Genomic DNA, 9,361 nt, shown 5'->3' on the forward strand with positions numbered 1-9,361 from the left:
GGATAAGACATGTCACCAGGGGGTCATTATGTGTCACCAGCAGGGCAAAATATGTCCCTACTGGGTCAAGATGTGTCTCCAATGGGTCAGAATGTGTTCCCAGCAAGGTGGGACACGTTCCCAAAGGGGAAGGATGTGTCCCCAGTAGGGTAGAACATGTCTCCTGAGCGTCAGGACTCATCCACAGCAGGGCAGGACAAGTCCCCAGTTGGGCAGGATGTTACCCCTGGGGGACAAGACATGTACCCAGTGGGTAACAACATATCCCCATGTGGCAGGATATGTCATTAGCAGGGCAGGACGTCCCCAGCAGGGCAGAATGTCTCCCAGTGGGGTAGATATGCCACCAGTAGATCAGGATTTGTCTCCAATGGGTCAGGACAGGTCTCCAGCAGGGCAGAACATGTCCCTGGCATGTCAGGATGTGTCCCCAGTGGGTAATGTTGTGTCCTCAGTGGGTCAGGTCATCTCCCCAGCAGGGCAGGACACATTCCCAGCTAGGCAGGACATTTTCCCAGCAGGACAGGACATCTGTCCTTCCCCAGGGACAGGCCCAGAGTGAGATCACATTTCAGCAGGTGATGGGTCTGCCTGGACACAGAGCAGCAGGAGACAGCACACAGATATGAATTTGTTCCTCACCATCCACGAGAACATGAATTAATGAGGTTGTGGGAGCCCGTGCTGGTCTCCAGCTGGGGGTCCCCCCAAAATCCACCCCTGGGCAGGGGCAGGGTGGCTGCTGTGCTCCTGCCAGCCGTGGGAAGTCACTCATGCTCCGCTCGCTCACTTCTGAAGACCTCTTGATAAACATTTATAAACATTTGTAGTATTTTAAATTTCCCTTCAATAATTTATGAATAGTTATTTTATATACTTTAAAGAGGGTAATAATGTAAAATTTATAAGGCGGGAGCACTCAGAGTGGCAGCGCAGCGTCGCGGGGCTGGGAGCGGGAGGCGCAGCCTTCCCCGCCTCTCCCAGCCGAGCCTGATTGAAACTTTAAAGGCTGCGGCAGCGCGGTAAAACGGGGCACGGAGGGGACACCCAGGGGACACGTGAGCCGGGGGATGCGGGGACGCGGCCGGCTGGGTGGAGTGGCGGCCCCAAGGCTGGACCACGAGGTGCCCAAGAGAGGTGGCGGATGGAGAGGGATGAAATGCGGGGCTGGAGGGATGAGCGGTGGGGATAGAAAGAAGAAGGGGAGCGCGTGAGAAGGGAGAAAGGATGAGAAAGGAGGGAGGGAGGAGGAATGTGTGCGAGGGAGCGATAACCGCGGCGGGAGCGAGGGATGGGGAGAGGAGGGATGGAGGGAGCAGCAGGGAGGGGCGAGAAGCAGCTGGGAGCCAGAGATAAAGAGGGAGGAGAAGGACGACAGCACCGGGTGCAGGAAGGTGTCAGGAGAGGGATGGATGGATGGATGGATGGATGGATGGATGGATGGATGGATGGATGGATGGATGGATGGATGGATGGATGGATGGATGGATGGATGGATAGATGGATGGATGGACGGACGGACGGACGGACGGAGGTTGAGCAGAGCCAAGAGAGGTGTCTACAGGGATGCAGGAGAGAGAGCTGGTGTGCCCAGCATGGCCCTGTGGGTGAGGGGCTGAGCAAGGTTTGGGCTCAGGGCGTGCAGAAAGGGGTGACGAGTGCCCAGAGGTGCGGGTATGGGAAGAGGTGCATTTGGGGTCATGCCAGGGAGGCACCTGGAGCGTGCACCGGGACACACGTGTGCAAGGCACGAGGGATGGCACGTGGGGAGGGTGTGATCCAATGTGCAGTGTCTGGGCACACATGGAAGGTGTGAAAGGGCAAGGAAGGTGTGAGAGGATGTGCAGGGCATAAATGTATCTGAGAGGTGAGCAGGGGTGCAAGGCCTGAATAAGAGGGCAAAGAGTGCAGGGCTAGGAGGGGGTGTTCACAGTGTGGGTGAGCAGGGTGGGAATGCTGGTTTAGGGATGAATTTGAGCAGGTGGAAGTGTCTGTGCAGGGAATAAGTGTGAGCAGGATGGAAGTGCTAGTGCAGGGATGAGTATGAGCAACTGGATTTGTTTGTGCAGGGAATAAGTATGAACAGGTGGATTTGCTCATACGGGGGTTAGTGTGAGCAGCATGGGAGTGCTTGTGCAGGGAGTGAGTGTGAGCAGGGTGGATGTGCTCATGCAGGGAATGGGTGTGAGCAGGATGGAAGTGCTGGTGCAGGGACTGTGAGCAGGGTGAATGTGCTTGTGCAGGGAATGAGTGTGAGCAGGATAGAAGTGCTTGTGTAAGATGGATGTGTGCAGGTGGGAATGCTGGTGCAGGGAGTGAATGTGAGGAGGATGGATGTGCTGGTGCAGGGCGTGATTGTGCACATGTTCCAAGTGTGCATGGGGTGCAAGCGCTCATGCAGAGCATTAGTGCATGTGCATTTGAAGGCAAGGAGGTGCCTGTGTGCCACACAAAGGTGCCCCTTCTTTCCCCCAAGCTCCCAGGGGTCCTTGTGTAGCACTCCCACACCAAGGCATCCCCAGTGACTGGCATGCCCTGAGGAATAACCTTGTGGTGGCCCTCCCAAAGGGTTGAAGCAGCAGCATTCCATGCTGAGCTGGCAGGGGCTGTTCTGATCCCTTCCCCTGCAGGGCCTGGCTCAAAGATGGACCCCCTGCAAGTCCTGCCTGAAATCCCAAGGCACCGTAAATGTCCAAGTGAAATCCAGGCAGAGGGAGGTACCTGCCACTGAGCTATACCATCTCCTAGGATATATATAGCACTGCCTTTACATCCCTACACAGGTATATGCTATTTACAGAGCTTCAGCAAGGGTGTCAGGGAGAAGGGAACACACAGGTGGGGCATGTGCAGCACTGTGGGAGTGAAGTGTGTAATGTGTGAGGGCATTTGTGGGGCACAGGAGCACGTGGAAGTGAGTGGAGTGTGTGCAAGGTGTGAGTGCCCTGTGCAAGGTGTGAGGATATACATAAAGCAGGAGGTAGTGAAAGTGTGTACGTGCAAGACAGGACCATGCACACAGGGCATGCAGGTGATAAAGCACAGGTGGGTGCAGAGGGGATCCATCCCCAACTGGGACAGCGATACTGCAACTGGGCACCCTTTGGGGCACACACTGCACTTGGGGCAAGGTGGGTGCAAGGGAAGGAGGGCAAGGGGCATCTTGTGTGGCCTTGGATAGGGAAGGCACCAGAGCCCTGTGAGCAAAGGGATGATTTCATTATTTTAATGATAATTCCCAGCATTTGGGGCTGTCAGGTTCCTGGTTAGCAGCTCCCCCTCCGCGGAGCTGCTCCGTGTAGTTGACACCACAATTGTTTTCTGAAGAGAACACGCGACTCTCTTCTTATGTATTCCCTTTCCCGGTGTTTGTATTTGCTTCAAAGTCTCCTCATCACCCTGTTTGGTGACAAAAACTCATGTCTGGAGATCAGGGTAATGTGTTGCTTTTCAAAGCTCGGGGAGGAGGGGGTTGGCAGACATGGGTTTGCTGCATTATTTACTTCCCCGCGGCGCCCTGCCTCCCTGGCATCCCCTCCCTGGGGTGCTGGGGCACCCACCCTGACAGCTGGGACCCCACTCTGACAGCTGGGACCCCCCTGAGCACTCAGCATCCCACCATGTGATCTGGGATGGTTGGAAGCACCCAGGAGGAGTGTGGAGTATTGGGGACCAGGGAATGCCAGGCTGCAGGAGCCCCCCAGGTAGGATTTGGAGCACTTACCCTCTCAGTTTTGCAGATCATGTCATCATCTCACACGGTGTATGTGGCACAGCAGGAACGTGCCAGCAGCACCCAGACCTGCACCTGGCATTGCCCCATCCCTTACCCACATCCAGACTGGGCTGTGGGGCCAGCAGGGTTATGGGTCAGGATTGCCATTGCACATTCACTCACTGTGGGGCAGGGAGGTGACCATAGCTCTGCTAGTCATGACCCCATGGGCACCTTGTCTGTTGGCCTGTCCCCTCCAGTGGGACCTCTGCAGATGTGTCCTTGCAACTGGTGAGCAAATGGGGCAGGAACTGGGATGGGGGGTGCAGAGGGTGTGTCACCCTGAGCTCAGCATCAATGGGCATGGCTGGGTGTGCACACACTGAGCACCCCCTCACACGGGCACGGACACTGTCAGGTGTGTTAGTCAGCCCCCCCACTCCGTGTGTTCAATGCCACAAGCACAGGCAGTTCTCTATCTAATTGATCAATTAATTATCTCCATTGTTCAGCTGCATATTGGTTTTAGATGAAGGGATAGGCTAACAAGCGGATTAGACGTGTGTGTCTTCAAGGGAGTGAACGAGACGTGGGAGGAAGGAAGAGAGATAGGAGACGGAAAAGCAGGATGAAGACTGTCACTATTGAAAAGGATGGGGCCAAGAGCCAGAATTGAGGGGTACAGCTGCAGTGATGCAGGAACTGAGCAGAGGATGCTCCAGGAATGGTGATGCTGAGGCAGAAGATGCTCCAGAAATGCTGGTGCAGAAGCAAGAGGATGCTCTAGAAAGGGTAGGACTGACGCAAGAGGATGTTCCACAAATGATGGTACCGAGGCAAGAGAATGTTCTAAAAATGGTGATACTGAGTCAGGAGGATGCTCCAGAAGTGCTGGGCCAAGGCAGGAGGGTGCTCCAGAAATAGCAGGGCTGAGGCAGAGGATGCTCCAGAACTGCCATGCCAAGGCAGGAGGATACTCCAGACATACTGGTGCTGAGGCAGGAGGTTGCTCCAGGAATGCTGAGATTAAGGCAGGAAAATGTTCCAAAATGGTGATGCTGAGGCAGTGGATGCTCCAGAAGTGATGCCCCAGGAATGTTGGGACTGAGACAGGAGGGTGATGCTGTGTCCCAGAACTACTGCAGAGCACCCAGTGCCCACAGTGGCCTGGCTCATCCTTTCTCCATCCCCTTCTGCCCTGCCCAGGTTGGCTGGGGCCAAGCAGGGAACATTCCAGGGGCACCAGTCCGGGCAGGCAGCTGACCCTGCACACCAAGGAGCGCAGCCAGCACCCTGCATATCCTAGAGCCCCAAACTTCTGAGGTCAGGCAAAGCCCGGCAGCTTCCCAGTGGCATTCAGGAGATAGGATGGCATCAGTGTGGCCCCCCACTCAGCCCAGACCTCCCCTGGTCGTGCCTGATGGTTGGGAGCCCCCAGGGGTGGCCCGAGGAGGTGGCCACGGGTGTCAGCCATCCCACCCCGCACGGGGCTCATTAAGGAGACAGGCTGTCACTCAGGCTGCAGCCAGCCCCGGGGGCACTCCGAGTGCTGCAGGGACCCCCGGCAGCGGAGGGCAGAGCCTTTGCATGCCCCCAGCACACTGAGCAGCCTGTGGGGACAGCGAGGGGGCTGCAGAGCATCACCTGGGCACCCGGGCAGGCTGGGGGGGCCGGGGCCACACATGGGCAGAGGGAGGTGGCAGCACAATCCACGGTCCCTGCCTGTCACCCAAGACCACCGCAGCCCTGGAGCATCTCATTCCCTGTGTCAGGCACTGATCCCACCTGTCAGCACAGGATATGACAGTCCATTAATGACTCTTGAGGAGTGGGATGGCTCCGCACGCAGGAGAGGGATAATTATGTGACTTTCTTTACTCCCTGTCCCGCTGTCACTTGCTCTTTGGAGCCCTGTCACCCACACAGCACCTCCAGGCACAAACACCACATGGCTCAACACGCACACACCGTGTCCTGCAAGCGTTGTGTGGTCACACATGGGAGGTCATGTACATGTATGTACACAGGGGGTGCACACAGCATGCACGTGTGGAATTCAGCCCATATCACAGAATCACAGAATGGTTTGGTTAAGGGGCTTTAAAGCTCATCTTGTTCCATCCACCTGCCATGGGCAGGGACACCTTCCACTAGACCAGGTTGCTCAGAGCTCCATCCAGCCCATGTCCCTGCACACACATACAGAACATACACAAATATCCTTTGTGCTGGGGGCATTCAGCACTCAGAAACACCCACCACGTGCTCAAACTCATCCCCCCCCCACACACACACACGTGAATATTCAGCCTGGGGAGATGTATGTACATGAACACACAGCCCACGTTCAGCACCGAGCATGCAACACCCCTGCAGTGCTCCCACACCCGTCACCTCCACCTGACATGGATTTGTGGGCAGGGAGCACACGCATGCCCAGGCAAGAGCATGGGTATCAACACATCCCAGTGTTTCTGCCAGTTGGGTATTCTGGCTTGTCCTAGCTCAGCTCCAGCCACCCCACTCAGCCTGACACAGGCACAGCTGTGACCCTAAATCTGCACAGGGAGAAGTGGGCACCCCCAGGTGTTCACACAGGTGTGTGTCCAGCCACCTTCATGTGCCCAAGGCTGGCCCCTCATTGTGTCCCACGCACACAGGAGCAAGAAAAGAGACAAGCCCTGTTGGGCTGGGGCTGCGGGACAAACGACACACTGCCGAGGATGAAGAGGAGGAGGAGGAGAAGGAGGAAGAGGGTAATGCCAGGCGAGGTTGTGGTCACGAAGCAGCCAGGCCGTGGGTTGGCTGGCTGTGACAACGCCGCTGTGACAACGCTGCTCGTGTCGTCTGCCGGGTCTCGAGGGCACAAAGCATTTCCCTCGTTAGCCGGCCGCGCTTGCCGCTCTCGGGCTGCCTGCCCGGCGCCCGCAGCTGTTCCTCCTCCCCGCTGTGCCCGCCGCTTGCCTCCCGGTAATTAAAGATCCAACGACCTTTGCCGACTGCCTGAGACGCTGGAACAAATGAACGGTAAGAGCCAGATTACAGCCCGGCTCAGCAGCCCCGCAAATCCCTTTAATGAGACATTTAGGCAGGACCAGCGGGGTGCCCGGCTGCTGGGGTGGGCTAGCGCAGGCAGTGACAGCACCTCGACCAGCCTGGCCATGGATCGGGGACGGTGGCACTGATGAGTCCCAGTCCTGACCCATCTCTGTCCTCCTGGGCAAGGATCCTGGGGGCACCATCCCTGCAGGCATCCTGGCAGCCTTAATGCAGGGGCATCGTGGCTCCAGCTTCCCCACATCCCCTTTGTACCTACATATGTCCCACAGGAGCAACACTGTGAGTGGCACCAGGAGCAGCCTCCTGTGGGAACATGGAATCCCAACAGGGTGGAGAAGGATAATGACATCAGGACCAGGCTCCTGCAGGGACACTGGGGCTATCACAGTAGGGACAGGGGTATGACACTAGGACCAGCCTTGGGTGCATGAGGACCAAGCAGTAGGTAGAGGGCTCATGGCACAGGGGCCAGCCTCATGTGGGGACACAAAGTCCCAGCAGTGCAGAGAGGCCTGGTGACACCAGGACTGGGCTCCTGCAGACACTTGGAATCCCTGGCTGTGGGACTCAGGAACAGACACAATGAGCCCAATCCAGGACTACTGGGGGGTTGATCCTTTCCAACTGTAATAACAAAAAATAAAAAACCTTGAATGACTGATGGGGCTGTATGGACACAAATCGATGGTTGACATGGCAAACGATGTCACTGCTCATATTAGTGCCAAATTAAGCTGTTTACTCCAAGTTTCTCTTCACAAGGTGAAGCTGAGGCCAGCACAGGAACCTAAAGATGGATGGCATGTTCAGGGGCCTGGAGGTGGGATTTTTCTTGCCCTGGCAGACAGTTTGAAACAGCAACACCTTCCTCTCCTTGCCTTCAACTTTGGAAGGTGGAGATGTGGTGAGGGTACAGGGAGAGCACCCAGACAGTGGGACTTCATCCAGGTGTGCTGACCAGAAGGGACTGGGGTTCATCCAAGCATCCAAAGAGAGCCCAGTGCCCCTGTACCCCACCTGGGGACACCTGAGATGGTGACTGTATCCCCAGGTTCCTCCTCCATGACAGGGACCAGGTGGATCAGAAAACACAGACACATCCCATCTGGACTCTCTCCCTGAGAGGTGACTGGTGTCCCCAACTTATCTGCACTCTCCCAGTATGGCCCTGCCCCTAGGGTTATCTTCAATGTCCCTGCATGCCTCTGAATGGAGGGATTTATCCCTGGTGTCCCTGGATGAGGGCATCCAGGAGCATTTATCTCTAATGTCCCCAGATGCCTTCATCCAGGGGCATTTATCCCTGATATTCCTGGATGTCCTCACACAGGGACATTGATCACAGTTGCCCCTGGATACCCATGCCCTGGGACATTTATCCCTGGGGTCCCTGTCCCAGGTTTTTATCTCCACTGTCTGTGGAATTGATTCTCCGCCCTTATCCAGCTCACCGTGCCCAGGAGCCTGTCCATCATCATGGCATGCTCCATGTCCTCCAGCCGTCTGAGTCCCTCCCATGGTTGTGACATCTTCTCCATTCCCCACCAGCTGGTGAGTTGTTGGCTGAGTACCTGCTCTCAGCAAAATCTGAGGGAAGACCAAAAGGATCAGGGAATTCAGGTCAAACTCAGCCAATACAGAAATGAAAGCAGGGATGGCAACACAGGAGAGCAGCAATATTTTCTAATGTAGTGATTCCCACGTGGCTTTTTCTGAATTGACCTTAATCTCTGGCTAGCAGAGCCAGTGTCTTGCACCCTCTCAGTGCTTGGCATCCCCTCAGTCTGAGGATGCTGCCATTTGGGACACAGTATGACAGCCAGGCAGCACGGGAAGCCAAGGATGCTGGAGCTGGGGATGCTCCCTCCTCCTGGAGCAGTGCAGGTAGAGAGAGGGCAGCGGGCAGAGGAGGGGGCCGGCAGCATCCACCTCATGCCTTTTAATAAAACATGAATTAGGTGCCAACGTGTATTAGATTCACTTCCCTGGTGACAGAAAATCAAAGGCTTCTCCCATCTTTTCTAGAGGCGCGTTCCTGATTGATCTGGAAGAAGCAGCTCAGTGCGAGGGAAGGAGTCTATACACACCGAAACAGCTCTTTAATTTCTTAATTTAATATCTGACACGTAAAGATTCTCATTAAGCCAGTCAATGAAGCCTGGAAATACAATTTTCGTGCAAACTGTCGCTATCATAACTTACACGAAACTTCAGATGGTGCCCTGTAAGCGGAGTGATTAAAACCATTCATCTTCCCTGTCAGGCACCCGCTCCTGCAGCCCCCCGGCCAGTCCCCCCCCGCTGTGCCCACTGTGGCCAACCCCCATGGGGCTGGTGGGTGCCACTATGGTGATGGGTATCCTCTGATGCTCTACAGCTGCATCCTAGTTGGATCCTGTGGGCACAGGGCAGAGCTGTCTGTACCAGCAGGAAGAGGGGCAAGCAGGTTATTGGGCATCACCCCACCAGGCACAGCCTTCACTCCCCAGGCCCTGGAATCTCCCTGCCAGGGCATGCGCAGGAGGGAGAGCTTCCCAAAGACACTAATTAGGCAAATTAATTCCTATTGAGCCTCAGCTCTTCTCT

This window comes from Pithys albifrons, chromosome 15 (assembly GCF_047495875.1).
Source record: "Pithys albifrons albifrons isolate INPA30051 chromosome 15, PitAlb_v1, whole genome shotgun sequence".
Classification (NCBI taxonomy): Eukaryota; Metazoa; Chordata; class Aves; order Passeriformes; family Thamnophilidae; genus Pithys; species Pithys albifrons.